Source organism: Muntiacus reevesi, chromosome 14, assembly GCF_963930625.1.
Source record: "Muntiacus reevesi chromosome 14, mMunRee1.1, whole genome shotgun sequence".
NCBI lineage: Eukaryota > Metazoa > Chordata > Mammalia > Artiodactyla > Cervidae > Muntiacus > Muntiacus reevesi.
The window spans coordinates 33,215,788-33,226,022 of NC_089262.1; the positions used below are offsets into that span (position 1 = coordinate 33,215,788).

General features: G+C 42.9%; 1 non-coding gene across 1 annotated transcript; it reads left to right on the plus strand.

The window, feature by feature from the left end:
• Nucleotides 1-476: 476 nt before the first annotated feature.
• On the plus strand, nt 477-583 carry LOC136146803 (U6 spliceosomal RNA). Its single transcript, XR_010659082.1, has one exon. It is a non-coding gene; the product is annotated as a U6 spliceosomal RNA (small nuclear RNA).
• Nucleotides 584-10,235: the final 9,652 nt, after the last annotated feature.

Genomic DNA, 10,235 nt, shown 5'->3' on the forward strand with positions numbered 1-10,235 from the left:
AAATGTGCCAATTAAGCAGAGAGATTTTTTTCCAGAGTCTGAGTATGCCTGTTTTCTTTTTTTAAAGTTATGATTGAAAAAATGAATTTGCCTCCTTGTTTTTAAATGGTACATAGTAAACAGAGCTTTATTTTCAGCCTGATCAATGTGACCAGACATAAATTGTGTTATTTTTCTGAATAATGACCAAATTCACATAGTCCAGTGTAAGTATTTTGGTATGTGTCTACACATGTATGTGTATATGTTAAACTATAAATATCAATTACATATATACAAAACATTGTTAAATACTTTATGCTATAAATATTTAAAATTCTCTCTGTATAATTTGATTACTGTACAACCCCTAAAAATTAAGTGATTAATGAAAAGATGCTCAACGTCCCTAATTATTAGAGAAATGCAAATCAAAACTACAAATGAGGTATCACCTCACACTAGCAGAATGACCATCATCAAAAAGTCCACAAATAGTGCTCGCTTCGGCAGCACATATACTAAAATTGGAACGATACAGAGAAGATTAGCATGGCCCCTGCGCAAGGATGACACGCAAATTCGTGAAGCGTTCCATATTTTTCTTTTGGACTCTGTGGGAGAAGGCGAGGGTGGGATGTTTCAAGAGAACAGCATGTATATTATCTATGGTGAAACAGATCACCGGCCCAGGTGGGATGCATGAGACAGGTGCTCGGGTCAGGTGCACAGGGAAGACCCAGGGGAATCGGGTGTGGGGGAGGTGGGAAGGGGGATCGGGATGGGGAATACATGTAACTTCATGGCTGATTCATGTCAATGTATGACAAAACCCACTGCAATGTTGCGAAGTAATTAGCCTCCAACTAATAAAAATAATTGAAAAAAAAAAGTCCACAAATAATAAATGCTGGAGTGGGTAGAGAAAGGGAACCCTCCTACATTGTTGGTGAAAATTTAACTTGGTACAACCATTATGGAGAACAGTATGGATATTTCTTTAAAAAATAGAGCTACCATTTGATCTAGCAATCCCAATCCTGGGCACATATCTGGCAAAAACTGTAATTCAAAAAGATACATGCGCCCCAAAGTTCATAGCAACACTGTTTACAGTAGGCAAGACATGGAAGCAACCTAAATGTCCGTCAATTGAGGAATAGATAAAGAAGATAAGGTACGTATATACAATGGAATATTGCAGCCATGAAAAAGAATAAAATAATGCCATTCACAGTATGGATGGACCTAGAGATTATCATACTAAGTGAAGTAAGTCAGACAGAGACAAATATCATATGATATCACATATGCAGTATCTAAAAAAATGATACCAATGAACTTATTTGAAGTGAAGTGAAAGTTGCTCAGTCATATCCAACTCTTTATGACCCCCCCACAATACAGTCCATGGAATTCTCTAGGCCAGACTACTGGAGTGGATAGACTTTCCCTTCTCCAGGGGGTCTTTCCAACCCAGGGATCAAACCCAGGTCTCCCACATTGCAGGAGGATTCTTTACCAGCTGAGCCACAAGGGAAGCCCAAGAATACTGGAGTGGGTAGCCTATTCCTTCTCCAGCATATCTTCCTGATCCAGGAATCAAACTGGGGTCTCCTGCATTGCAGGTGGATTCTTTACCAACTAAGCTATCAGGGAAGCCCAATGAACTTATTTACAAAACCAAAATAGAATCATAGATGTAGAAGACAAACTTATGGTTACCAGGAGGGAAAGTGGGGGAGAGAGAAATTGAGAGACTTGGACTGACATATACATGCTACTACATATAGAATAGATAACAATAAGGATTAGTGTTTAGCATAGGGAACTCTACTCAATACTCTATAATGACTTATATGGGGAAAGAATTTTTTAAAAGAGTGGATATATGTATGTTATAACTGATACACTTTGCTATACAGCAACCAATACAGCATTTTAAATCAACTATACTCTGACTATAGCTATGAAGGGCTTCTGTCTTCCCTCATACCCTCCTGCAATGCAGGCGACCCTGTTCAATTCCTGGGTTGGGAAGATCCACTGGAGAAGGGATAGGCTACCCACTCCAGTATTCTTGGGCTTCCATGGGGCTGCAAAGAGTTGGACACGACTTTCACTCACACACTCTGATAAAATTTTTTGAAAAAGTTATTAAGGACCATTCAGTGACAAGGCGAGAGAGCAAAATAAAGAGGTGGAAAGGGTTATAAAATATTAGAGAATGAGCCTAGCCTTGTAAAATTACACACATGCACACACACACACGGGAAAAATACGTAAGCAAAAATTAGGATACATAACAATGTGTGACCAGTGGTTATATTGCGGTTTTTGGATTACAGGTGATTTTATTTTCTTTAGGTGTTTTTTTTTTTATTTTATTTATTAGACATGTCTTTTTTATATAATTAGACAAATCCTACAACAAGTGTTACTTTTAGGAACTGAACTAGAAACCCCAGTGTTTTCTATGGCTGCAGGGCAGTGAGCCACTTTGCCTCCCTGGTTTTGTGGCTGAGACCTCATGGTTTCCTTGACAGGCCTGGCAGGGGCTGAGGGGCAATGCCTCCAGCAAAGTAGCAGAGCTCCTTCAAGCTGCCTTGTCCAACAAAGGTCTGACCACCCTTGGGTGTCATACCTAAAGATAAAAAAAGTATAAAGTGATGCTTGAAGCCACAGAAGCCTCTCAAAGGCCCCCATGTTTGGCTGATATTCTGTTGTCACCGTGTTGAAATTCTTACTAATTTTTGAACAGAACCCTGAACTTTGATTTTTCCTGGGGCCCAGCAAATGATGTAGTTGGTCCTGCCTGAAACTCTGACTCCTCAAGAGCAGAATCTGAGTTTATAAAAGAAAAACAAAAAAAGCAAAACAGCAACTTAGTTTTCCCACCACTTCACAGGTCTGGTTTGTAAGAACACTCCCTGGGTTGAGTGTCCTTGGAGCACTGTATTTCCTCCATAGCATTTCACAGTATTTCTATTTATTAAAAACAAATAGTAAACAACCTGCCAAGCATTGGAGGCTGATGGTGGCTGACATTCAGGTTATGGACTAATTTCTTCTCTTCCTCTAGTTATGTGGATCCTCTGGAGTGTGGCTGTGGGGGGATGTTCCCAGCCCTAATGGGGGCTGTGGGGACACATGTGTTGTCAGACTGTTCCACTCGCCATTTTTCTGGACCCTATGCCCTTCAGATTTGTGCCCCATCACATTTGTTTAAGTGATTTTACTCAGCTCCAAACAGCGTCACCAATAAAATTCCCTTGCTTTATTAGGTCCGTGTGCTCTTTAAAAGAAAAAAATAAAACCGAAATGCTTGCCCTGCATTCTGAATTACTTTTAAGGAGACTAAACATTTAAAATGCAAGACATACAACAGGCTCATTCTTGACTTCATCTTTTGCAAGAAAGAGAAAACCATTCTGATATTTTGGGGCTTGTAGAAGATTGAGAATGCATTTCCAGTGTTTTTATTGACTCTAGTAGCAGCCTGCAGCGTGCAGCCTATGGCACTCGTCGCCCTCTGCTGCTGGGGTCATGGGGTCTGCAGCCTCCGCCCGCCCCCTCCCACCCCGCATTCTTCAAGGCGCGCGGGGCGGGTCACATCCGCGTGGGCTCTCCAGCTCCGGGGCGCTGGCCGGACCACTACATGCCCTGATTAGACTTGCTCCCGCTCCACCCTGTCTCAACGACGGCTTCTCTTATTACAAAGTATCATCCTGCTTCAGCTGTTGAAACCTGGTCATTTCGCACCTGCTTCGATGAATTCGGAGTGACTTGTGTTTTTGATGAGCTGCTCACTTCATAAATTCACCCCTCTCCAGTTATCAGCACTCGCTCACCACTCAGGCGTGTCCCCACTCAGCCTTCTTGGGCAGCACCAGGAGGAGGCCACTTCTAAGCCTCTGTTCACATTAAGATTCCCAAGTAATGATTTTAAGTAAGCCTGAAACCTTGAAGCAGCATAATTGACGGAGGATCAAAATTGGATCCACAGCCTGACCTGAGGGGCAGTGGCCTTACTGTCAGGCTCCAAGCCCTAGACAGCCGACTGGAGCAAAGAAATTGCAGAAGTGAACTGTTTTCTAAAATTAAAGTAGAAATCTAGCTCAACTTCTCACCCCCACCCCCACCCCACTCCCCATCCTCCCACTCCAGTTTGAGGGAATTTTTTTGTTTTTGCTTTCCTGTCATGAAATCACTCCCTGGGTTCTTTTTTCCCCTCAAAGATTTTTCAACACCACAAATTACTGGAAATACAAAAATGCCAGGAGCTCTGGGGTACTTCTGGCATTTTAGGGTCAGCTCAGACCAGGAAATAGTTCAAGTTTGGTAAAGAAACCTGATCTTGGGAGGTTTCCAGCTGAGAGAGTTTTGGCATCCTGGCCCCTGCTTGTCTTACTGAGGACAAACCTCCCTTCCTCCCTGTGTCTCTTGGCTGAAAAATAATTTTCTCTCAGGTGAGATCGGGCATCACCTCATTTCTAGAGTCTCTAGAACAGCATTCTAAATCTGTGGAATCTGATTACGGGTGTGTGTATTCATGGGTGGGTATCTGAGTGAGGGTGTGTATATGTGCGTGCACACACATAACATAACCTGAGTATGAGAATCTTCTGAGCAATAAACTCAGTAGGTTTATACTTATGACCCTGTGCTCAGTCATATCCGACTCTTTGTGACCCCATAGACTGTAGCCCACCAGGCTCCTCTGTCCATGGGATTTTCCAAGCAAGAATACTGGAGTGGGTTGCCATTTCCTTCTCCAGGGGATCTTTCCAATCCAGGGATTAAACCTGGGTCTCCTGCATTGCAGGCAATCTCCTGCATTGTAGGTGGATTCTTTACCATCTGAGCTACCAGGGAAACCCACTTATGACCCTAGTGGGGAATTCAAATGGTGTACAGCCACTCAGCTTCTACTGACTGACAAGGCCAGCTCTTAGGAGTCTGAGAATTCCTTTCTTGCTCCTCGTGTCTTTTTGGAATATGCCAGGCACAGGAAAAACTCAGTCCTCCCCAATAAGCTCTTAGCAGGGCTTTGTGAGCAGGACCAGCCTCACAAACCACGGGGAACATTAGCACCCAACCCATCTGTGCTTTTCCCTGGCTCTGAGCCCTCACCTGCCAGTGGATCAAGGAACCCACGCCTTGTAATGCCCACAGTTGTCACCTGGGATCAGCTTCATTGATTTCAATCCAGACTTCCTCTGCCTTTTGACCCTGCCACTCAGGAGCTCACATCAGCCCTTTGCAGAGTTGACCTCCGAGCTTCATGGAGGTCCCCAGGTGGGATTTTAGCTCAGGTTCACCTCACAGGGTCCTCCTGCCTTGGGCCAGCGCTTTGGACTCAGAACCCACCCTTGGCTGCAGCTGCTGGGATGGGATTTTGGCCACTTGTGTGGAATTCAGAGAGAGAAGGTATGTTTCTCCTTCAACATTTTTTTCTCATTGCTGTTCTCTGCTCATTGCTGCTGCCCAGCAGCTACAGGCTCTGGGGACCTACTGCTGCTAACAGCTGCCTAGCTGCCTTCCTCGCCTGACCACGGCCCTGGAGAGTCCACTCTGCCAGGAGCAGCCCCCTAGTCATCAGCATGCCAACAGCCAGTGGGGAGGTACACTCTGGAGCAGCGGTCATGGCTCCCTGGCTGGGATTCTTCTGCCCCCTGCAGCTGCTGCAAGTCTCCAGATCCCCTCTCTGTCGGGCCTGGGAGGTAAATTCCAGAGACATGCCCACAGGCTGCTCCTCCAGAGGTGTCTGTGCTGCTCCACACATACTTCAGGTTGCATAGGAGAAATTCTCGGATGTTTGGTTGGCCACCTGATGTGAAGAACTGACTCATTTGAAAAGACCCTGATGCTGTGAAAGATTGAAGGCAGGAGGAGAAGGGGACAACAGTGTATGAGAAGATTGGATGACATCACCGACTCAATGGACATGGGTTTGAGTAAGCTCCGAGAGTTGGTGATGGACAGGGAGGCCTGGTGTGCTGCAGTCCATGGGGGTCGCAGAGAGTTGGACACGACTGAGTGACTGAACTGAACTGACTGAACTGAGAGTACAACACACTCACCTGAAGAGCCCAGTTGCCAGGACTACTCCGTTAGTTCTTTCCTGCATCTCAAGTCTTCTCTTGGCCACTCAACCCAGGGCCTGGGTCTCACATGGTGGATCTTTCACTTCTACTCACCAAGAAAGACAATTCAAGTCTTCTTGAAGGGTCTGAGCTCACAGTGAAGGACACAATAGTCCCAAGCCTTAAATTCAGGATGGTGTGTACATCCTGTGTATGTGTGTGTGTGTTAGCTATTCAATTGTGTCCAACTCTTTGTGACCCCATGGACTGTACCCACCAAGGCTTCTCTGTCCCTGGGATTTTACAGGCAAGAATAGTGGAGTGAGTTGCCATTTCCTTCTCAATGGGATCTTCCCAACCCAGGGATGGAATCCCACATTGTAGGCAGATTCTTTACGGTCTTAGCTACCAGGAAAGCCTGTGTACACACTGACCCACCTCAAACCAGTGAAGGGTCTCGCCTCTAAGATTCTCCTTTGTAAGAGAGCTGCTGCCTGTGCCCTTGGTTGCTAGGCTGTATTTTCCCATTCACCCCTACTACTACCTTAGATGGTGTGTGTGTGTGTGTGTGTGTGTGTGTGTGTGTGTGTGTGTGTGCACATGTGCACGTGTGCACACTCAGTTGCTTGGTTGTGTCTGACTCTTTGCGACCCCATGGACTGTAGCCCACCAGGTTGCTCTGTCCATGGAATTCTCCAAACAAGAATAATAGAACCTGGATTGCCATTTCTTCCTACAAGGGCTCTTCCATACCTAGGGATTGAACCCATTTCTCCTCTATTGGCAAGTGGATTATTTACCACTAAGCCAGCTAGGGTACGTGTGTATAAAAACAACCTCTGTGGCTTGTGGCCCTGAGCTCTTCTACTCTTTTCTCCAGAACCAAATTCAGATTCGTCCTTCAGGTTTGATAGCAGAGATTCTCAGATGTTACGGTGCACCAGACTCACTTCTTCTCTTGTTAGAAGTGCATGTTCCTGTCTTCCACTTCTAGAGATTCCAGTGTGATATCCTGGAAGTGGAGTGGGGCGTCTGATAAGCAGCAAGCCACCTCCCCTTCCAGGTGATCCTGATGCACGTGGCTCACAGACATCACTGACACTTTGAGAAATGATGCTTTACAGTCTTAGATTACATCCTAGTTTTAAAAATATAAATACCAGGTAGTACCAGTATTACAAGTCAAAATACTTAGTAGTGATTGTAGTATGAGTTTGTGAGTTAACTGCAGTTTTAGAGAAGCCTGAAACTCTTTTTGGGCTGATTAATCCCCTCTTCTTTGCACTTGGATCTTTGAGCTATGGAGCCCCAGAGATAAGGAGACCAAAAGCTATTAAATGGTTAAAATCTAACTATATCAATGAAGTTAAAAGATGTCATCACATCATACAAAAGTGAGAAACTTTTCTACAGTTATCTTTGGGGTGGTCTGATTGGAGTGTACAAAATAGGTACTTTGGGAGTCGTCAAAGAAATACCATCAAAGAGATGGACGGTCATCTTCTAGAGCACCAAGACTACGATGAAGAGCCAGCTGGGAGAGACATACCATTTGTATTAAGACAACATGTACAACACAGGCAACAACAAGTGTGGGCAAGGATGTGGAGAAACCAGAACCCTCACACACCACTGGTGGGGATATAAACTGGTAAAGGAAGATGGTGGCAGGTCCTCAATGTTAATCATAGAGCTACTATATAACAAAGTAACTTGACTCCTGGTTATCTCCACAAATAAATGAAAAAATATGTTTACACAAGGCTTTGTATGTGATTGTTCAGAGTAGTATTATTTATATAGCCCCAAAATGGAAGCAACCCAAATATTCATGAAGTGATGAATGGATGAACAAAATATGATATAGCATGGAATATTATTCAGCAGTGAAAAAGGAATGAAGTACTGATACATGCTACAGTATGGAAGATCCTTAAAAAAAATTATGCTACTTAAGCAGGTCACAGAAGACCATATATTGAATAGACAGCTCTACAAAGACAGAGATTCAGAGAATAGATTGCAGTTGCTCAGGGCTGGGGTGGGAAGGACTGGAGAGTGATTGTTAATAGGCTTGAGATTTCTTTTGGGGATGATGAAAATGTTCTAACATTAGGTTATGTTGAAGGTTATGTTGATCGTTGCACAACTCTGAACATACTAAAAACCATTGTACCTGTTAAATGTACCATGTGTAAATTATATCTCATTAAAGTTATTTTTTAAAAAAACACTCTGGAAAGAAGAAATGAATAGTTATTTCAATTGTAAGCCCATAATAAAAAAAAAATCACATGAGTAGACCTTCTAAACCGGATATCATGATTGAGATAGAACTGTGTCACTTGGTCCAGAATTTTCATTTATTGATGGTTAAAGCAAGCAATGCCGAGTTCACAGCTGGTCTAGGAGAGTAAGTTATCTGGTGACAGGTTTCCTGAACCAAGAGGCTCAATGTTCCTGAGTGATGGGCCCTGGGTCCCAGAGGGTAAGAACCACTGGAGTTCAAGCACACACACTCGAGAGCTGAATTTTCAGCTGTCCTGTGCAGAGCTTAGAGTGTTTTGCCTTTGATCCGTTAGCTAAATCTGGCCCAGGCAGCAAGCCATGATCCAAAGAAGATCTTTGTAAAAGCTGCATTACTTGTATAAAAACCTTTTCATTTTGAAAAATTGCTCCAAGTCCACCTGCACTTGTAACTTTAGTTGGGCCATTTGGCCGGAAGATGGATGGAATTTTTCAACATGACCATTTTAAAGCTTGAAAGATAAACTTATTTTTGGTTCTACCTCAAATATTCCACTTGTTGCTAAGATTCTGCCAATAAAAGTTGAGTTTCACCCTCAGAATTATTTATACGATCTTCTGTGCTTCACTCTGGGTGTTGTCATAACTTTAGAAATGGAACTTCTCATTCAGCAACTCCAACTCTTCGAGTTGTAACATCCTATATTTGCTCAATCTCATTATAGCTCCCTACTTCTCTTTGAAGAACCTGGATATGAGTCTGAATTCTAAGCATTAACCCTGTCACAAAACTGCAATGTGTTTAGAAAGTAGTAAATAAAAATTAAATAGGGCTGGATGGGATTTCAGGGAAGCCTTGCTTGGTTCAACCCATTCATTCTGTAGATCAGACAGATCTCCTTTAGAAGGTTATAACCAATTCACAAAACTAGTTATTTCAAGCCTTGGTTAGTTCATCTTTAAAATGGGATGGATAATGTTTACCCTTCATTGTTATTGCTTTACTCATGGAATTGTTGTAAGGATAAAGTAAGATCATTTACATAGATGTGTTTTGAATAAACTTTAAAAAGAGCTAAATAAATGGTGTTTTTCATAAACATATGCATGCTCAAATTCATTTTATTCTGGGATGGTTGTTGTCTCTTTTGAGAAAGCCTGAGACTTTCTCAGAGAAAGTTTGAGAAAGTTTGAGAAAGACTGGGGGAGTGGGTCACATCACCAGAGTGGGTTCCCATTGCTCTTTTCTGATAAACATTGGCTGATGAGGATAGGGGAGTTAAGTCAGTTTCTCATGTCCAAGGGGAAGTCTGCATTTAATAGGCTGTTTCCATGTACATTTTAAATATTCATCAACTCTGTAATTTTTCACCAAGATTAGTTTATAAAAGCTGAAGCAATGAGGGCCAAATTTTAACATGATTTCCAAAGTAGGAAGAAGAAACATAAACTGCATCTGAGCTACCATGTTGCCAGGATAAGAGTTACCCTGACACAACTACAAGAAAGGGTCTGCCTCATGGCAAAAAGTTGGTGCCAGAAAATGATATTGGAAAACCTTAAATAAATGTAAAGTGTTGATTTGAATACAGGAAGATGGGGCAATTTAGACTCCTTGGCTTTAATTTGAATTGATGGAATGTCTCTGAAGGTTATGTTAAGCTATGGTAGCAAGTGCAGATTTCCAAGCCAATGTAATCATGAGAACTGAGCTGGACCCCATAGCTAAGTGGGGTGATGTGTCTTAGGAGAGCAATCAGGTTGAAGAACTCCAGAAATACACAAGGAAACTCTCAGGTGCAAGGTACATGAAGTGCATAAAAACTTGAATGAAGCTAAAACTGCATAGGAATGCACAATTCTTTACATCTCCTTAGAAAAAGTCTGATGATCTGTCATGCTCAGTGAAGCTAGTTTGCCTTA